Consider the following 19,582-nt stretch of genomic DNA (forward strand, 5'->3'; position numbering starts at 1 on the left):
CCGTTACACGAGAAATGTTGGCCTCCAACATCTCTTGACAAGATTGATCCTCTTGAATCTGTTGCTGAATCCTTTTCCTCAAAACCTGCTTGATACTTGGTTCAGAAGAAGAAGAAGAAGAAGATGTTGGTAGATCTGCCATTTTTTAATTGCATGTCTGCAATAGTGATGAAAACATAGAATATATAACAAAAAAAATTATTGATATGAATTATTGAAATCAATTATTGAACTGAATTATTTGATTTCAATAATTGAAACACACTGTGCAAAAATAAAAATAATTACTCATAAAAGAATGCGAAATCAAAAGCTGCAATTGATAAACATCTTTAAAGTTTGCGAAATCTAGAATTACACTTGCGAAATTATATACCAAACTTCATTGTGTGCGAAATGACTATATTTAAACTTGCGAATTTATGCAACAGATCCATTCCTTTACTAGTTGGTTTATTTCAACACATCACATGCGATATATAAAAAAGACACATGCGATATAGTAACACAACAATTAGTTCCAATAAACACTTAACTTCTCCCCCTGATTATAAATCTAATAATAAAAAACTTCAAATAAAAAAAAAACCCTAAAACTTAACTAAATGACGATTCAAGAAGTCTCTGAAAATGGCCGTTCTGTGGAATCAATCAATCAAAACCCTGCAATCGAATTGAAAACGAAGAATACTTAAATGGAACGGTTATGAACGAACTCCATAATTGACGGGATTCAATGATTAGCTGTCGTAAATGATAGAATAGAATGTCTGATATACCCTTATTTGTTAAAATTGAATCAGGACACGTGTATGGCTGCAGTTGTAGCGTACATAATGTACGATAATGGGATTTGTACCATACTCTTTACCTATATATATATATATATATATATATATATATATATATATTTTATCATTTGTGTCCTTGACGTTTGTAATTTTTTGTCATTTTCTTTCAATCCACTAACTCCATTAAAAAAAGTCAATAAAGTCAGTGATATTTTCATCAATTTACATTAATATTTTGTTTTTTGCCATTTTCTTTAAAAACCTTTTAACATAAAACTGTATATATACTATTTTAATCTATACTATATATACATATACATCATATCTCTCTCTTTCTCTCTCTCTCGCCACCAACATACCACCACCCACCACCAACCTACCACCATCACCACTTGTCACCACTGCCATCACGCACCCCACCACCGTCATTACATGTCACCACCACCCGCCCCACCTCACACCACCTCTCTATCTCTCCCTAAAGAAGGTCATTGCCTTCTACCACAACCGGATCTATCCCCACTCCACAACAACCAACCTCCGACAAGCAACTCCACAAGCACCACCATCACCGGATTTGTCTGACCCAACAACAACGGTAGACGGAGATGGATAAGGTTCTAGGAAGAAGAACGGTGGCGCCAAAAGAAGGTTAGGGTTTCAAATCAAGATAGCAAAAGTTTTCAACAGAAAGGAACGATCAAGGGTTTCGTCAAGCCTTCAATTGGAAGCGATAGCAACATAGGTTTCCTATCGAAGAATCTAAGGTTTTAATGAAGATGATGATGGGGAATGTAACCGAGTCCAGAGATGGTTACCGGAGACGAAGACGATTGTGATGGTCGGAGAGAAGATAGACCATCGTGAGAGTGTGTGTCTGTATAATGTTGGTGTTAGTGATGGCGGAAATTGTGGTGGCTAATGGTGGGGTGGTGATGGCTAGTTTGATACAATAGTAGTGATGGTTGATGTGGTGGTGGTGGTTCAATTGAGATCGGTGTGGTGGTGGGACAGTGGTGGTTGGGAGAGAGTGAAGCGGGGGTGGTGTGAAAGGGTGTTTGGGAATGGATATATAAATATATAAGAGTGTTGGGATTATGAGAAAACGATTTGGAGTTTGAAAACCGTGAGAACATTTCTAAGCCACAAGATCTTTATGATTTGTGGCTGAGATTTATGCGGTGACATTTTTTTGTAAATAATGAGAATCTTAATTAGAATTACCAGGAGGGGTAAAATAGGAAAATCCAAACATGGGTATACATGCTAATCATATGCCATTCCCCCTATCATATTTCAAATCGAAAAAAAGAAAAAAGAATCTTATGTTTTTGTTTTTTTTCCTGTTTTTTAGTTTTTTATGGCCTTTTCTAGATTAAGTGTTTTTATGGTGTTTTCAACTGGGTTTTTTTTTTTTTTTTTCTGAACTGGATGTTTTATGGCGTTTTCAACTGGGTATTTTTATGGCGTTTTTCTAAACTAGGTGTTTTATGACGTTTTTATTTAAACACCCAGTTCATGTCATTTTTTTATTTCAAAAGTATAGCAATAGTATTGTCACACCCGCTCATAGGCGGAAGCGCAAGGTGTGAACTTGATTAGTTTTAATTGCGTACAATGTAAGTAAACAAGCTATATGAATAAAGTATGCACGATGTTCACATTCTGCATTTATCTTTTATACTAATTTAAATTTAAATTTAAATATTAATTTTTAATTCATACCAAGAATATACATGTTAAATCTTTATATAATCTCTCTATCTCTATCTCCATCCCTATCTCTTCTTTATCTCTATCTCTATTTTTATCTCTATCTTTATTTCTATCTCTATCCCTATGACTAATAAATAAAAATCTTAGGGGACATATGACACAATTTTAAGCAACATTAATTTTTTGTTTTTCGGTCTAATTTCTTATGCCCATTTAACTTGCATGTGGATGCTTACCCGTTTCAAATTTATCAGATTTCTTTTCAATATTACATTTAATACAATCCATATTTCGTTTTTATCAACATTGCACGTTTTCATTTTTTAAAATTTACTATTTTTATGCTAAAAAATTTAATTGACCATTATTTTGTTTTTTTCCTAAATTTAATAGTTGTGATTTATGTTTTCCTATTTTGGCGTTTTGACTTGGTGTGTTGGTTTGTTGGTTTGTTCTTCGTTTTCGAGCTCAGGGTCTCTCTGGAAGCAGCCTCTCTATCCCTATGGATAGAGGAAAGGTCTGTCTACATCCTACCCTCCCCAGACCCTATAAGTAGCTTTGCTATTTGTGAGATTTACTGGGTATGGTTGTTGTTATTGTTGTTGTTATTTTGGCTTTTTGATCATACATATTTAAAATCAGAAAATAAAACAAGTTATACTAAGTTAAGTCATGTGATACACTAGATTCTAACCTAATCTTGCTATATACGTATTGAAGTTAAAGCTACATGTATTTTTCATTTAAGATCTATTTTCTTTTACTACTCAGTAAATTGTGAAATGACAAATTACAACTATTGGAGTAACAACTTAAAATAGTTTACTTTTCTCCATGTCATGATAGATTAGTGTGTTTTTTTATATTCGCTAACAGGTTTACCCAGTTAAGACGTCAGGGGCGTTATCTCACATTGTTTGGTCTTAGCTAGAGTAAAATTGCTCTTGACATAAAAAATAAAAATAAAAATATTCATTAATCACATTAGCAGTAGTATATGTTATTATCGGCTAATCTATCACTGTTAGAATTATTAAAATCAAATTCGTCTAATTTCTTATACCCATTTAACTTGCATGTGGATGCTTACTCGTTTCAAATTTATCAGACTTCTTTTCAATAGTACATTTAATACAATCCATATTTCGTTTTTATCAACATTGCATGTTTTCATTATTTAAAATTTACTATTTTTATAATAAAAAATTTAATTGACCATTATTTTGTTTTTTTTCCTAAATTTAATAGTTGTGATTTATGTTTTCCTATTTTGGCTTTTTGATCATACATATTTGAAATTAGAAAATATAACAAGTTATACTAAGTTAAGCGATGTGATACACTAGATTCTAACCTAATCTTGTTATATACTTATTTAAGTTAAAACTACATGTATTTTTCATTTAAGATCTATTTTCTTTTACTAGGCACAGTAAATTGTGAAATGACAAATTACAACTATTGGAGTAACAACTTAAAATACTTTTCTTTTCTCGATGTCATGATAGATTAGTGTGTTTTTTTTATATTCGCTAACAGGCTTACCCAGTTAATCCGAGGACGTTATCGAACATTGTTTGGTCTTAGCTAGAGAAAAATTGCTCTTGACATCAAAAATAAAAATTTAAATATTCATTAATCACATTAGCAGTAGTATATGTTATTATCAGGGGCGGACCCAAGCATGGTCCAAGGTGGGCGGGCGCACCCCCGGGGAAAAAAATTTAGTGCTAAGTTCCGTCGACAATCTCGTCCGCACCCTTTGAAATTTTTCGTCCGCACCCCTTGGAATTTTTCAACGCACCCTTGAAATTTTTCGTCCGCACCCCTTAGGTAAAAAGTGTTATCAATTTATATTTTAATTTTTTTAGTAAAATCTTATTTAAAGAAAATACTACCTAAATTATATAACTTTTAATACCTAACTAAAGTAAACCCAAATACCCATACCTTTACCCACTTATAATTTTCCTAACTAGCTAGCCCACTAAGTCTTAGCCCATTAACCAAACCCAACAATATTTCAAACTATAATAAAATAATTAAAGTCCAAAACCTTTAGAAATTCTTTCCCGCCATCTCTCTCTCTTGCATCCCTGCACTGCCAACGAACAACATCACCCAGCGATAACAGTCCAGCAGCCGGCGACCACCGTAATCAACCACCATACCACCGTCATTTGACACCAAATCTAACAGGATCTGAATATTATATTATAGGAGAAAAAGGGTAATAAAGTTGTTATATATGTTTGAAATTTTGTGTGTTTTGACGTTGTTTATGGTTGTTTTGATGATTTTTAGGGCGATTATGTTGTTTATATATTTTTAGGGTGATTACAACTTACGTTATGATTTCTAGGGCTTGAATAGTTGAAAATTAAAATTAAAATTGAAACATTATATTATGGAGCGATGAACTTATGTTATATAGAGAAAGAATTGCTTAAGAAATTAGCTATAGATGATGTTTTGTATAGATTTAAAAAAATGAAAACCGTAGGGCGTCAACGTTTTAATTATGTTTGTAACAAGGTTTGACATGTTTTTGATGATTATATAAACTAGTGTTTTTTTTAATGACGCGCGTTGCGCGAAAGACATTGGTGTTTTCGACCGACATCATTCTTCAAAAGATTCGAGATAAATGATGCGTAACCATCCATATCCGGCATCGTGGAGTGTATTAAAAAGGGAGCAATTGGACGATTGGATGTTGGGCTAGGTGTTTCTTGGAATGCCCACGGATTGTTCGGGTCAAAACCACGATTATGAGGATTCATTTTTCGTATTGTGGTTGGATGAGAATTTTTTTTTTTAAAAATAAGATAGAGATGATTATAGAAGAGGTGGAGTAGTTGTGGTAAAAAAATGAATAGAAGTGTGAGTATTTATAGTGAATATTTTTTTTTAAACACATAGCCGTTGGCCAACGGCTAGCCCAAACGGCTAACCCAAACGGCTACTTGTCTTGGCCAATGAGATCCTGCCATGTCATCTTGATAGCCCCGCCCGTCCAACGCCCGGGCTGGAACCCCAGCCCAAGGGGCCACACCGAAATCCAAGCCCACCCGGGGTGGTGACTTGGGCGTTTGTACCCAACCCACGCCACAACCCCCGCCCAAAGGGCCACGCCGAAACCCAAGCCCACCCGGGGTGGTGACTTGGGCGTTTGTACCCAACCCACGCCACAACCCCGCCCCATACCCCATATTCTAATATACCCGTTGCGGCGGGACCCAATAACTACAAAAGGCGTGTCAGCAACGGCAAACATATACCGAATATCAAAACATAAATAAAATGACATGGTAAGAATAGTCACTCCGTCATAAAAAAACGATTTTAAATAACCTAATATATAATAATAGGACTCACACGTCCTACACGTTGGAAATTCGGTTGTTTTCAGTTCAGTTATTACGGTGCTAACACGTTAAAATATGGATGAGCTCGGTACCGGTAACGACAGTGAAAGTATCGATCTAGAAAATCATCGAAATTAGGTACCGCCATCGAAAATGCTCGGTACAATACGGTATGGTATTTGAAGGTAAAAATCAATAAATACAGGTATGGTGCTAGACCGGTGTCGAACCGAAAGTAACGATTCTGAAAACGCCAAAAGGTGGGTACCAAATTGGTACCGAAAATGATTTGGTATAGTAAATTTGGTACCGATACGATTCCGGTTCGTTTACATGATTTGATACGATTTGCTCATCAATATTCTAAATATCCAAGTTAATTTTACATGCTACAATTCATTCATTACAGAAAAAGACAAAAAAGAAAGCAAAATAAGTTGTTGTGTATATAAAACCTCATTCAAACGAAATACAGTTTACTTACTGTGTGTATGAAAAGTAATCTAAACGGTGCAATTACTTGCATTGCTGCGTTGCTACAGGATTTGATGAGCTCGTTACCAACCGGTACCGAAAATACTGGTACCGAAATCCCTAAAAGTGGGTATCGGTACCGAATATACCTAGTATGGACGGTTCGGTATAGGTCGGTATTGGTACGGCACCGGTATTTGAGAGGAAAAACCGGTGAATACCTGTGCAGAACCGGTACCAAAAATACACCGGTTTGGTAAATTTGAGACCGGTACCTATACCCGATACCATTTGCTCATCTCTTAATCATGTTACTAATTTTAAATAATTCTAATCTAATTCTAATATTAATTTAATAATATGAATGTAATATTAATTTAATAATAAATCAACTGTTCATTCTGTTTCTTTTTTATCATATATGAATTTAGTTTGATGTTCGTTTGTTTTACATGACCCGACCAGACCCGATACAAACCGATTTTTTTACTTATATACCTAGGGGCCTAAAATTTTAAAAAATATTCCGCACCCCCATGAAAAAATTCCTGGGTCCGCCACTGGTTATTATCGGCTAATCTATCACTGTTAGAATTATTAAAATCAAATTCATCTAAATCTATACCTTATAATAAAACAAAACAAACTTATGCCACTTGGCATATTCTTACTCCTATTATTGCCACCTGGCATTCTATTATTCTGTACTGAATCAATTTGAGTGGTAAAAGAAAAACACGCTCTCCCCGTATTCACATTCTCAATCCACCGCCTTTTTCTCCTCCTCTCTGTATTCCTTTTTTTCCTTTCATCCGCCTCTATATCCAGAAACCCTAATCTCCATTCTCTCTTCTCTTCTCCCTCTTCGTCGCCTTTCATCTTCTTCCTTTGTAAGTTGTTTAGGGTTTTACAAAAATATAGATTCAACAAACAACGCAGAGTATGAATCTCAGGAAGGAAAGACCGATCCTTTTCTTGGTCTATTCTATTTTTCTTCTCTGATCAATCTTCTAATAGGTATTCTGATTTAACTTTTTCACTTTGTCAGTATTAGTTTTGTTTTCGTATTTCGATTGATTGTTGTAAGAATTTTGAGGGATTTGTTATCGCTTTATAGTTACAACCAAATTGTTTTCTTGAATCTTTTGTAGTCAATTGTTTGAAAGTTTATGTTTTCACTAAACACTCATGTTCTTGAGAACCCTAATTTTTTTCTGTTTGATGATACGAGTTGAATATCATATGGTTTGATACGGGTTGCAACCCATTGAAGTTGATTACTTGGAAGAACTGAAGAAGCATGGTGTAATGGTAACAGAATACCCATTGATGAAACTTTTAGACAGTTTAACAGTAAAAGGATTTATTATTTGAATGAAGTTGCTGATCAAGTGAGTGATTATTATGTTTAGGCGTGATTTACTGGACATTTCACCCACGCTAAGGGAGGCAGGTGGTGCCATTGTCGATGCAAGTATCTTTTCTCTTTTCGTTTGGGGAAATTTGTATAATTATATTTTGTCATGTTTATTATATAACTGTCTGTATGACTGCATTGGTAGTCACCTCATGTTAAACTATGTTCCATTTGCATGAAAAGAAATTTTAACAGATTGCATACTTTTATGAACTACACCTTATTGTATTAACAAGTGTGTTAGTTCAATGCTACAAAGTCTTTGTGATAATAGGAGTAGTGTTGTGCTATTACCTTATTTAGTTCCACTGTACTATTTATAATTGACCAACAAAAGTTTCTGTGTTCATGAACAGGACTCTTTTACAAGATGTTTCAAGTCAAATCCTCAAGAACCTTGGAATTGGAATGTGTATTTGTTCCCCCTTGGTGTTTAGGAGTTGTAGTGAGATATGGAATTCTTTTCCCTGTAAGGTTGGTAATCTTGCCACTCCAGTACATTTCATTTGAATTTTAAGTAGTATTCTGCCCAAGATAAATTATGCCTGAAGGCATCAAGATATTGATGTTAAAGTGATTGTTCAGATTAATTTTTGAGTAAAGTACATGGAGTCCCTATGGTTTACCCAAATTTTGGATTTGGTCCCTAACTTTCCAAAAGTACACGGATGGTCCATTTGGTTTGCACTTTGTAACACATTTAGTTCCCAACTTTGCCTAAAAGTACATGGATGGTCCCTGTGGTTTGCACTTTGTAACGTATTTAGCCCCTAACTTGGACTTGCTGAAACCTTTAGATTTGTTAGCTGGGGACTAAATGCGTTACAATGTGCAAACCACGGGGACCATCTGTGTACTTTTGAAAATCTTGGGACCAAACCTGAAATGTTGGTAAACTACAGGGACCATTCGCCTACTTTATTCTTAACTTTTTATGCTTTTCATGTCATATAAGCCAATGAAGGGACAGTCAAATGTGGCTACCTGGTCGATGTACTTTTTGTTAATATAATAAACGATTCTTATTGATACCACCAACCTAATGGAGCTTTGACTCGCGTCTTATTGATATTAGCTTGGTGGATGAAGTTTTAGGAAAGGAAGGTATTGTCATGGATGACAAGATGAGAGTGGTGCGTAGTTGTTAATGGCGAATAGCGACAAATAGCGATAAGCTACCTATATGCTAAACATTGAATAGGAACAAATAGCGATCACCATTGTTTATCTGAAACTGTTTATATGATGTTGCTACGTTCTAGCTATTGTTCTTAATCTTAGTTGTTTTGTTGTGGTTCGCAGTTGAGAAGATTTTGATTTGGAAGGCTTCTGATATGCCCATTTACTACTGCAGGTAAACTGAACCTCACTTTTGCAATGCATTTCAAATTGATCACTTTAATTTTATAGAATTACCATATATTGGGTTGAGATACCACCAACTAGAGGTGAAAAGCATCAATATGATCAGATTTCAAACTTTGTAGAATAGGCTGAGTGGAATTTAGCCATCCGTTATCCTAAGTTAAACTGTTCTTTTTAATGGATAAAGTTCATGTCTGGATCGCTCTTCACTAGGACGAAAAAATGAGAAAGTTTCTTTCATTTCAAATCGAATGAAATGCCATTTTAGTCCCTAAGACGGTATGGTGCCAAATGTGGGTGGCCGGATATGGTGGTTGTGGTGGGATGTTACGACGTACGTAGTTGGGGGGGGGTTATCATATATTGTTTCTAATTTAATTAAAATGGGAGGACATGAGGTAAATAAATGGTTGATTTGTTGGTGGTGAGTTGGAGCTGAAGGAAAAAAACCACAATGGAGTTGGAAGTCAATTGAACAAGATGGTATATGTGAGTTTGAACAGATGTCTTATATGTTCGTATTTTATAATTCTAAATGATAAAAATATATATGATATAAATTCAATTTATATGATTTTAAATGATAAAAAAATATGTGATATGAATATGAACTGCATCAGTTAATTATGAAATTATAAATTATGATTTAAAAAAGAAAACAAGTTAGAACTCACCGTCAAATCCGAACATAATAAATTTATAACAAAAGAAGGATTTGAGTTTTTTTTATGCAGATCCGATGTAGATGTATGGGTGGGTACTCATTGGATTTGAGTTTTTAATGATTCATTTAAGACTACAACGATTGCAGTTGTGATTACGAATCGAGATGAAACATCGACTAGAAAATAGCAGAGCTCATCTGAGATAACCATAAACCATCGACTAAAAAGGAACAGTGCCCAAATGATATGGTAAATTATGTTGCTTTTTAGTTATATGCTTGCTTGATTATGTGGGAAAACATTACAGTAAAATGATAAATTTCAAGTTCTAAGTTTATTTCTGACCCAATCCGGATTAATCTTTATTTTCAATGCTGATTTATGTTAGCTTATTGTGAATTTTAGAAAATTAAACATGAATTTTTTTATATAGCAAATCATGGATTATGATGGGCAAAGATGGGAAGTCGTAATTGAGATAAATAATGAGATATGGCGTGTGTGTGTGTATTGTAAGATGGGCAGGTCAGGTATGTTGGGGCCATACACCATACTAAATGGCACTACGAGTCAGCTTTATAAAACGGGTCGAGAAGGCAAGCTTTTTTAAACACGGAGAATGATCATTTTCCTCTTAACGGGTCGAATGAGTGTAGTATACTAAAGGGTCAAACAAGCTAGATTTCTTACTTGTGTAACGGGTCAAACGAGTTTTTTTAAGTATGTGTTTTTAGCTTATGCGCTAAACTTAGTTGAGAAATCTAAAACAAACTAACAAAGCCCGAAAGACCAAACCAATAACATCTATAGGACTGCAATTAGAGAATGTGGCAGTACAAGCTGGTAATGAGCTGATTTGTATCAACTCAAAAAAATATAGAAAACATTAGTGCTTGGTGAGAAATTTAGACAACGGCCAAATCTACATGAGAGATTGTTGACCCGCATCTTATTGATGTTAGCTTGGTGAATGAAGTTTTAGGAAAGGAACGTATTGTCATGGATGACAAAATGAGAGTGGTGCGTAGTTGTTAATGGCCAATAGTGACAAATAGCGATAAGCTACCTATATGCTAAATAATGAATAGGAACAAATAGCGATCACCATTGTTTATTTGAAACTGTTTTATATGATGTTGTGACAGGTATTGCAAAGTCGGATCAAAATGTGAAATAAGGTGAAGGGTAGCTGGGGAATTGGAGAATAAAACAGATAATTCACACTTAATTAATTCTTTTGATATCCGTTTGTGTAGATCAGTTACTTATTTTGTCAATAGATAAATCTTTAATAGATTTATAATAATCGAAAATCGTTTATGGATTTTTGCCTTTTGAAAAAACATGTCTTTTTATTTTATTTAATGACATAGTTTGAACCTTGGGCTATAGAACCCGTAATCGCTTATTTCAACATCTGTCATCTTACTTGGTACATGGTTTGATTCGAAACTCAACAAACTTCAGATGCCTTACCTTATTTTTAGTTTAATTTTTTAAACTTAGATTGAATCTAACTTCGTTTGATACATTACGTACCCGCGGGTAGAGAGATGGATTTTCTTACTTGAACGTTTATTTCTTTCAAAGGATTATTTCCAACGATTTTAAGTTATATATTTGTGTATTAAGCCACCCGCAAAACTCGCGGGGTCTTAGGCTAGTTTGAAAACATAAAAATTAGATAGGAAGGACATGTATGATACGGATAAAAGTAAAGCATTGACTTCATTCATCCTTTGACTGGAAGTTGGAAAACATCGTTTAGCATATTGTGGAAAGCTCCACATGGGACACAACATGGTCCTATGTCATGACACGTCCACACCTACGTGGCACTTTTGATGACGTCACATCTTGAAAAACCCCTTTGCCTTTTCTCAAGAATAAAATTTCCAAATTTCTATGTATTTAAATCCGTTAAATTAAATATGTGATAAAAAAAAACTAAGTTTGAATGTAGATAAATAAATAATGTTACACCATCCGTAGTGGTGAATTATTTGAGCAATGAATTGCCTTAAAAACGCTTTAAAATGTCCGTGCATCGTTCTCAGGAGCGTTTTTCTTCAAAAAAAATGGGTTGGAGCGTGCAAAATTAACCGCCGGATGAAGATTCTGTTGGCCAATCACATGTATCCTTCTTTTTGTTTGCCCAATACCTTTTTTTTTATGGTTTTTTATTTATTTAATTCTCTACACCCCTTTTAACATAATGTCTTACAATGCCCACATTCCCACTACACCCGTTTTAGAAAACGCCCTATAATATCCCATTGTTGACTGGACCGCCACAAGGCGGATAATGCCCAAGGATATTCCTTTACCACTACACCTGGTCTTAGGGTATGGGAAGAGTAATTCCCTTTTTAGATATGAATATAATAGGTTAGAACTTCGTGTACTACACGAGTTAAATGAATATAATTTTATATATACTAAATAATAAAATAAATTTATTTTTAGAAACCCCGTTTATTACACGGTTGAATAAATGATTTTAAATATTAAATAATATATATAGGGTGAGCTTCCCCTACAAAGTGTGTTTTTCCTACAAAGTGTAGGAAGTGATCTTTACCATTGGATGAGTGTGTTTGATGGTTGAGATCATCTTGGTGGCATTTTGTTAATATGTGTCTTAAAAATAGGATGATTTAATTAATTAGGGTTAAATGTGTCATTTGGTTTGTTTTAAATATGAAAATGACTGTCATACCATAAACCACCACACATTTCTCGCGAGTCTCTCTCTCTCTCTCTTCCGTCTCTCCTTCGCAAAGAAACACAATGTCAAGAAAACACATCATGAATCATACAATATAACATATCGTGAAGAAAAATCCATGAAAACATATCATGAAGCATACAATATAACACAACGTCATTTAACTTGCATGGTGTGTTATACAATATAACACATCATGAAGAAACTCAAAAATTATAAAACACAACGTCAAGAAACCACAAAAAAACATGTCATTTGTGAATCATAACTGGTATAACACATTGTGAATTAATCTGTAACTTGTAAAACACATCGTCAAGAAATTACAAGTACATCACCTTCCTAAAAACACAACGTCAATAATTACAAATACATCTCCTTCCTAAAACATAAACTGCTATAACACATATCGTCAAGAATCTGTTCATGAAGGATTGCAGCTGGTAAAACACATCGTTAAGAAATTATTCATGAAGAATTGTAGCAGGTAAAACACATCTCCTTCGTAAAACATAAACTGCTATAACACATTGTGAATTAACTTCTAACTGGTAAACCACATCGCCAAGAAATTGTTCATGATGGAATGCAACTGGTAAAACACATCGTCGTTCATCAAGGATTGTAGCAGATAAAACACATCTTCTTCCAAAAACATAAACCGCAATCAACCATGCCATTTGTAATCGTGATTTTTTATTAGAAATATGAATTGATCGAAAGAGATAAAATCTAATCACTGTGTTTGTGAATTAGCGATGATCTTAGTATAAAACTATAACTTCCGAATTTGAATTCCAAGAATATATTCAGTTACCATAAATATCTCGAATTAGTTTAGGAGATAAAATCTTCCATAAATAAAATAATTATCCAATTACAAGTTTGTCCTTTTGCATAAGAATATTATATGCCATATGTCAAATGGAGAATGCTTCCTATACTTTGTAGGAAAAGTTGGCTTTGTAGCCAACTCCTACTATATATATATATATATATATATATATATATATATATATATATATATATATATATATATATATATATATATATATATATAGGGAGGGGCTCATGCGAGAACCACCCTTATTGTGAGAACCTTGAGAACCAATGTGAACACAACCTAAAATAGCTAAAAAAACCTAACCCCCCCCCCCAAAAAAAAACCTAAACCCCCCACCCCCCCACCAAAAAAACCTAACCCCACCCCCTCCCAAAAAAAACCTAAACCCCCCCCCCCCCCCCGCCCGCCCCCAAGCTAAATGCTAAAAAAAACCTAAAAAAAAACCTTAAAAAAACCTTACCCCACCCCCCCCCCCCAAAAAAAAAAAAAAAAAAAAAAAAAACCTAAACCCCCCTCCCCCACCCCCCAAAAACCTAAACCCCCCCACCCACCCCCCAAGCTAAAGTGCTAAAAACTAAACCCCCAAAAAACCTAAAAAAATCTAAAAAAATCTAAAAATTTGTTTTTGAATTTTTTATGTTAAAATCGCTACTTTTAAAAGCCAAAAAAAAAAATTAAAAAAATTTTTTTTGGCTTCGAAAAGTAGCGATTTTTTTATAAAAAATATTAAAAAATTCAAAAAAAAAATTTTTGTGTAATTTTTAGCTATTTTTAGGCATTTTTTGTGTGTTCACATTGGTTCTCGCGGTTCTCACAATAAGAGGTGGTTCTCGCATGATCTTCTCCCTATATATATATATATATAAGAATCTCGTGTATTGTACGGGTAGAATAAATGTAATTTTATATACCAAATAATAATAAATAGTTATATATTTAAAAACCGTATTACACGGGTTGAATAAATGTAATTTTGTATACCAAATAATAAAATGTGATATCTTTAAAAAAACCAATGTATTGCATGAGTTGAATAAATCTAATTTTATAACCAAATGACAAAAAGAGTTATATATTTAAAAACCACGTGTATTACACAAGTTGAATAAATGTAATTTTATATACTAAATAATAAAAAAATTATATCTTTAATAAATTCGTGTACTACTTGGGTTGAATAAATTTAATTTTAACTTTCAAATAATAAGAAAGTTATTTTCTATGTTATTATATATTGTTTCCACTATTTAAATATATTTAAAGATCTATCATTATTTTCTTACATATATTTAGAGATTTTTCCTTCATTTTAGTTTTATAATTTTCTTTTTTCTATTTTAAATATATAGATATAAATTTATCCTAGTTGATATATAACTTTTAACTCTACCTATGATTAATATTTATCAACTTCTTTTTTAAAGGATTGTTCAAGGATAAGATTTAGAAATTTTTCTTATTTTTAGTTTTATAATTTTTTTCTTATTTTAAATATGTACATACATATACATTTATCCTACTTGATATATAACTTTTAACTTTACTTATGATTAATATCTATCAACTTGATTTTAAAAATGATTAATATTTATCAACTTAATTTTAAAAGGATTATATTGAAAGATAATATTTAATATTAAATTCTTATTTATTTAATTAAGATGAGTAGGAGAGAAATTTTAAGAATAATATTTAGTCTTAATTTACCATTTAATTAATATTAATATCAGAGTAGCATGAAAAAGAGGCGAGAAAACAAAAAATTAGATGCCTCCAATGAATGACGTGTGTCACACATTGATTTACTTTATTATATGTATAGATATGTTTTTCAAAGACAATTTTATTCGCAACAACTAGCAAAACGGCAAAACGCTAGCAACCCAAATACATACATCCCAAATGTGCATAGATTATCCAATATATTACCTATCTCCAACCTTTCGAATTAAAAATAACTTCATTCCTTTCTCGCATGTACCAGCTTATTCTTTACCACAAACTCTTTAACATATAGGGAATTAGTTTTTGGTGTTGCTAAATGTACTCCCTAACTTTTTATTTTTACTGGTTGCACTCCTCCCTTTAAGTTTTTAAATAAACACAATCCAAACTTGTATTTTCTGTTTTTTTAATTGTATTAGGAAACATCTCTAACTTTTCTATGGGTTTATCTCATTCTCATAATTTGAATCATGTACAGGGCCGGCCCTGAGAATTTAGGTGCCCTGTTCAAGCCCGGAAAAACGTGCCCCTTAGGCCTTAACGAAATAGATAACGTAAAGTATTTTCTTGAAACAACGATTAAAGTTATACCAATAAACAATGCAATTACCAAAGTGATAAAATTCGAATGTGTGAATAATATGTCGTAATAGGCTAATGGATAACCGATGATTCATAAAGCTCTCTTCAAAAAAATTAATTTGCCGAGTACACTGATATGGAACCATAAGTTGTACTCAATTTTTTAGTTACACAATAAAGTGATAAACTATTAGAAGTATATTTTTTTAATTCACCCAACAAACACTTGCTTAATATTTAGTATTTTGATCTTTTGCTTTGTTTGTCATACAGATATATTGGAGGGCCTTTTTTGTGCTAATGTCTTCCCATGTGATTTTGATTTATCTTTAAAAGTTGAAGGAGTATGGCTCTCAGTTTTCAATGTACTCAAATTAGCAAAGATCCAGTGTCTTTTATTTTATATATCCAAAACAAACATATAGGGTAAATGGGTATAATAGAAAGAAAAAAGGCAGACTAGTGGAGTCGAACCTGTGCTCTAAACACAGAGACAAAGTGCTAGAACCAGCTGCGCCATATCACTTTTTTGATGTATTTTGGGTTTGATAGTTTTTTATATGCATCTGTATGTAGGAATTTTTTCTAAACGTGCCCTAGGATAAAACGGACCCTGGCCGGTGGTCCTCCCAGCCCACCTCCAGGGCCGGCCCTGATCATGTACATATACGTGTAATACATGTACCTATCAACGATTTCCATTAAAAAAATTTGATTGATTGAAAGTAGGAGATTAAGAAAGATCTTGAAAAAATAGTTTAGTGCATCTTTGACTTTCATTAAGGGTATGTTTGGCAAAAGTAGCTGGTGGATGGTAGCTGGAAGCTGTAAGCTGGTAGCTGGTGGCTGGAAGCTGGTAGCTGTAGCTGATAGCTAGTAGCTGTAGCTTTTTAGATATATTTGGTGTTTGGTAGAGTAGCTGAAACTTTTAATAAAATGTATAAAATGACCAAAATGGATATAACTAAAAATTTAGAAAGTTGGTGCGTTAAAAAGTTTCCTATTTTTAGAGGTTAAAATAGTCATTTTTCCCCTAAAAGCTTGTAGCTCCTTCTAAACGCTACTAGTAGTAGCGTTCAACCAAAAGCTTCAAGCTCCTAACCTAAAAGCTTAAAGCTCCTTCAACCAAACAAGACTTTTTATTGAGTAGGAACTTTTTCTTAAAAGCTTAAAGCTAAAGCTTCTAAAAGCTCCATACGAAACATACCCTAAATTCTAGTTGGTTAAGCCTTCTTGGTGTATTGATCTTTTTCCTTCATCTAGTTCTTTTTTAAAAAAATACCTTAAAGTAATGGATTGAATAAAATATACAACATATGAAACCGATTGATACTTCGTGTGGTAGAGTTGTATATTGTTTCTGTCATTAATGTGATGACAAGAGATTTTAGGCAAAATCGATATGCATATATTGTTCTATTAGAATAAAATTCAAATTAATTGTAGGATCTACCAAGCAGCAAATATAAGCATGAAGATTATTGTTTTTCATATCTAAATTGAATGTTAACATATTACCAATTTAATCAGTTTAATGAAACACCTACTATGAATCTGACTTTGAAGATTGAATATTGACTATTGAGCACCGATCTCTCGATAACAAAACAGAATACGAGAAGAATATATTGCTACTGAATTCTAGTTTTTTGAAAAAGAAGAGTAAATTACAAGTTTTGTCCTTTATGCTTACATCAAATTGCTGGCGCTGTCCTTTACCTTTAAATTTGACGAGTTTTGTCCTTAACGTTTCAAAATCATGCACGTTATGTCCTTTAGCCCTAATTCAGTTAGATTTTTTAGTTAAGTATGGTCATGTGCCTTGCACATGAGGGTATCCTTATCTTTTCACTTTTTCAGAGGTTATTGTGTAAATAATTTATATACAAGGACTATTTTATAAAAATAAAATGATATTTAATTAAACAAACCTCTCACTCACTCTATCTCTCTCAGTCTACTCTCTCTAAAAAACCTCTGCAGTCTTCTCTCTCTAAAAACCTGTGCATGGTGGTGGATTGTGGTGGGTATGACATGATGGTGGGTTTAGCGGTGGTGGGAGGTATACTCTGGTGGGTGCGATGTGATGATTGGTTTCGCGGTGGTGGGTGGTGAATTGAGGTGGGTGTGAAAGTGTTGGTGGGTTTGGCGGTGGTGAAAGGTGTACGATGGTGGGTGAAGGGTGGTTCTAATGGTGGTGAGTGAAGGGTAGGTGTGGTGGTGGGTTAGGGGCGGAAATGGTGGTGGTTTCAAGATGAATCAGCGGTGATAGAGACGGTGGTGGTGGTTTCAAGACAAATCGGCGGCGATAGAGACGGTGGTGGTGGTTTCAAGATGAATCGGCGACAACGACGATCATGATGAAGGTGGGTGCATATTTTTTTGATGATCGGACTGTTGTGGTGGGTGAAATCAGACTGTTGCGGCGGCGATAGTGGGTGCAGTGGTGATTTGGGTCACGAGTCGGAACGTATAACACCTCGGAAATTTGTGTCGAATAATATAAAGACACGTGTCCGATAACTCTCATTTTATGCCACGTTTTTTTTTGCGAGAGGGACCATTTATGTGCAAAATAATCGAAGAATGTTGTGGAGAGAACAATTATGTCAACATGCCAATTTTATGGCCTCTGAGTGACCCCATACGGACCGTAAGCATATAATTTTTCTTGGTTCTGGCAAGCGGTTACGGACCACAAGACTATAGGTCTTATGGTCCGTATGAAATTCAAAACTGTGGGCGCGCTAACAAGCTTATGGACCGTAAGCAAGAAGCCCATACAGTCCGTAAGGATCGTATCTGGGCAGATTTTGTTTACTACCCAAGCAATTCTGCCCTCTTGCCACCTTTCACGCAAAATGCCACCCTTCTTAAGTTCTTGACACCTCCCTAACCACCTGGAATGATCCTAGAGCACCTCTAACACCTGGCATCATCCCACTTCATCCTCTTCTAGTATAAATAGCATGCTCCATTGCCTCTTTTACTTGCTCATTTCTTCAATATCTCCTCTCTACTCATAACTGGAGTTTGCCTCTTCCAAGAGGCCTCCCCTGATTTCTATTTTCCTCTAGGATCACAAGTAAGTGTTCCTATTATGCTCATTTCTTTTTATAGGCTATTATTTAGCCGAAAGTCAAGCAAATTGACCTTTGCTTTGACTTTCGGTTAAGACCATTGATGTGATCAAAATATAACATATAAATTATGTCAAATACGACGTAAAAGCAACCCTTTTTTCGTACTATTGTTGGGAAAAGCTCGTGTTTTCGTTCCTTTTATATTTTCAGGGATAAGGGAGCTTAAATTTGCAAAAGGAGCAAAATGACAGCAAAATCCAACATAAATATAAATGTAAAGAAGAAGGAATTGTCGCAGTTCGCCAAGCCCCGATTCACATCCAAACCTCAAAATAAAAAGAACAAAAGGCTGACACGGGGACGTGTCCACCTGACACGGGCCATGTCCAAGGTTGGATACTGGGCAGAAGAAAAAGACAACTGCAGAAGACAAAAATGGCAGCCAACACGGGGCCGTGATAAGCCAACACGGGGTGTGGTCAACTCAAAGATTTGAAGAATCTACGATAGTACAGCAAGTACTTTGGCCACGGGACGTGCCGTTGACACACTGGGCCATGTTAGTATAACATCTGACAAGTAGTTAGTGAGCACGGGGCCGTGCCAGGCGGGCACGGGTCGTGCTGAAGCTTCTGTTTACAGCTATAAATAGAAGTGCTTGGTTCCACTTCAACTCATCCCTTGGCAAACACTTCTCTCTCACTTGCCACCACTCCACCACCACTACAACACCATCATCCACGACCATCATCCACTTTCCATCTTTAGAGTGTGTATGTAGTCTCGGGATCTAAGATTGATCGTAATAATCTTTGTCAAACAAA

At 34.4% G+C, this 19,582-nt stretch overlaps 1 long non-coding RNA gene across 3 annotated transcripts; it reads left to right on the forward strand.

Annotated features, from left to right (window-relative positions):
- The first annotated feature begins 7,080 nt into the window (after positions 1-7,080).
- LOC110937191 lies at positions 7,081-11,178 on the forward strand. 3 transcript variants are annotated; one of them, XR_004890437.1, is made up of 6 exons: positions 7,081-7,660; positions 7,762-7,823; positions 8,123-8,240; positions 9,069-9,120; positions 9,866-10,045; positions 10,942-11,178. It is a non-coding gene; the product is annotated as an uncharacterized LOC110937191 (long non-coding RNA). The 3 variants fall into 3 exon arrangements; XR_002590637.2 differs by lacking the exon at positions 9,866-10,045 and having other exon boundaries at positions 7,084-7,366; positions 7,581-7,660; XR_002590636.2 differs by lacking the exon at positions 9,866-10,045 and having other exon boundaries at positions 7,087-7,660.
- Positions 11,179-19,582: the final 8,404 nt, after the last annotated feature.

Source organism: Helianthus annuus, chromosome 4 (assembly GCF_002127325.2).
Source record: "Helianthus annuus cultivar XRQ/B chromosome 4, HanXRQr2.0-SUNRISE, whole genome shotgun sequence".
Lineage (NCBI taxonomy): Eukaryota > Viridiplantae > Streptophyta > Magnoliopsida > Asterales > Asteraceae > Helianthus > Helianthus annuus.